Source organism: Elephantulus edwardii, unplaced genomic scaffold (genome assembly GCF_000299155.1).
Source record: "Elephantulus edwardii isolate Elephantulus edwardi_28Jun2011 unplaced genomic scaffold, EleEdw1.0 scaffold00070, whole genome shotgun sequence".
In the NCBI taxonomy this organism is placed as follows: domain Eukaryota; kingdom Metazoa; phylum Chordata; class Mammalia; order Macroscelidea; family Macroscelididae; genus Elephantulus; species Elephantulus edwardii.
Window position 1 is genome coordinate 2330893 of NW_006399820.1, and position 2589 is coordinate 2333481.

Sequence of the window (2589 nt, forward strand, 5' to 3'; positions counted from 1 at the left end):
TCTTTGACCCTTTACAGTAAATGCATTCCACAACACTTAATTATGTTCATGCAGACCCTAGAGCTAGACAAAGCAAGAGAACTCTTCATGGTTCAAAATCAAGAAAAGTATGCATCAGGGAGGTATCCTTCATCCATATCTATTCAATCTGTATGATGAACAGATTATTTGAGAATGGACTTTATGAAGAAGAATATGGCATCAGGATATAATGAAGATGCCTCAACAACATGTGTTATAACAGAGGATAAAACCTTGCTCACCGAAAGCAAGGAGTTAAAGCACTTGTTGCCAAAGATCAAAGACTAGAGCCTTCAATATGGATCATATCTCAACATCAAGACAAAAACTCTCTCCAACAAAACCACTCTGGAAGGCATTTGGTGTTTCATCAAAGAACTGAACATAAAAATTTCATATGACCTAGCGATTCTACTGCTGCTTGGAATATACCCCCCAAAAATTAGAACTGAGACACAAGTGGAGATTTGTACATCAATGTTCATAGCAGCATTTTTTACTGTTGCAAAAATTTGGAAACAACTCAAATATCCAACCATAATCGAATGGGTTGAAAAAATGGGATACATTCACATGTTGGAATACTATACAGCACTCAGGAGTTACAATTTCAAAATTATCACATATCTTAGGAGGGACTTAAGAGTATTATGCTGAGTGAACTAACTCAGTCCCATAAGGACAAATACTATAAAAGACTATTACCATAGAAATAGAAAGTTAACTAGTAAAACATGTATGAGGATTCAAGAGGGGAAGGGTGGGAGCAGGGGGAAGATGGGCAGGGAGAAATCATAGGGTCACACAGTTTGATGGGTGGAGGGAAGGGTGGGTAAAGAAAATGAGAAAGATCCAGTGGGGATCTGGAAAGTCAGGGTAATGGTGGGTATAGTTCAATATTGATTAATATTATAAAATATAATGAATGAGAGTGTATCAAACACAATGTGAATGAAGGATAGTGTGAAACACAACTTGTACTGTGTAAGCAAACCAATATAAAATTTTAAAAACATTTTATTATGAGGTGGATTGATTCAGTGATGGGGTAATCGGGATGGGTGTATCGGAGGCAGTGCGATTGGCACAGGACAGAGCAGAGTTTAGGGCTGTTGTACATAGGGTCACTATGAGTCACAAGCAACTCAACGGCACATAACAATAACAACAACATTTAAAAAATGAAGAAAGAAAATCCTCACCACCAGGCCAATAGGCAACATAAATGGAGAAAAGATTAAAGTTGCCAACAATTTCATCTTACTGGTTTTTTCTATATGCCATTGAGTCATAACTGACCCATACCTGTCCTTCCATTGAGTTTTCAGAGGCAATAAATCACATGGAAAAAGATTACATGTCTTTCTTCTGTGAAACAGCTGGTGGATCCACAATTAACACCCTTGATATTACCAGTCAAGAAATTAAAAGACAAGCTGCATTGGGAAGCAACCGTGTCCGTTTAAAAGTTAAAGTGCTCCTGATTCAAGTCATAGTCTTTTTAGTTACTTGCTATGCATCTGAAAGTTGGGCAATGACTAAAGATGACAGAAGAAGAATCAATGCCTTTGAGTTGAATTGAGAAAATACTGAATGTCCCGTGGACTGCAAAGAGAACAAACAAGTCTGTCCTGACCAAAGTATTTCTTGGAGGCAAGGATGGAGAAACTCTGTCTCACATACTTTGAGCATGTTTTAAGGAGGAACTGGTCCCTGGAGAAGGACTTGATGCTTGGAAAGATGGAAGGCAAGTGAAAGAGAGGAAGACCCTCAACCAGATGGATTGACACTGAGTCTGTAACAATGGGCTCTAGTATGTTGCAGTTGATGAGGATGGCACAGCCGTTGTCACTATAAGTTGTAGTTAACTTGAGGGCACATAACAATAGCAACAACAGAAAGAATGTAGGAAGCTCTGGTGGCTTAGTAGTAAGAAGTTGTGTTGCCAATACAAAGGTAAACAGTTCAAATTCTCCAACTGTTCGGTGGAGAAAAGATAGGCAATCTCTTCCATTGTGATTTACCACCTCTGAAAACCCACTGGGGGTAAGTTACAGGTCAATTCTTATTCAAAGGTATATAACAACAACAGAAGGAATGCAAACTGGCCAATGCCTTGATTTCAAAATTTCTGACTTCTCAAACAGTAAGTGAATAAATGTGTAGTGGTTTTGTGTAATTTGTTACAGCAGCCATATTGTTATGTGCCATTGAATTAGAGCTGACTCATTGCTGAACCTCCAGCAGGTTTTCAGAGGCAGTAAGTCACACAAAAGAGGAGGTTGCCCTTCTTTTTTCCGTGGATCAACTGGTGGATTTGAACTACATGCCTTTGGGTTAGCAGTGCAACTCCTTACCACTAGGCCACCATGGATTTCCATAGTGAAATAGATGAGATAGCTGAACCAAATGTTGTTGTTGTTGTTATGTGCCGTCGAGTCGCTCGCGACTCATAGCGACACTATGTACAACAGCCCTAAACTCTGCTCTGTCCTGTGCCAATCGTACTGTCTCTGACACTCCCATCCCGATTATCCCAGTCACTGAATCAATCCGCCTCATAGAGGG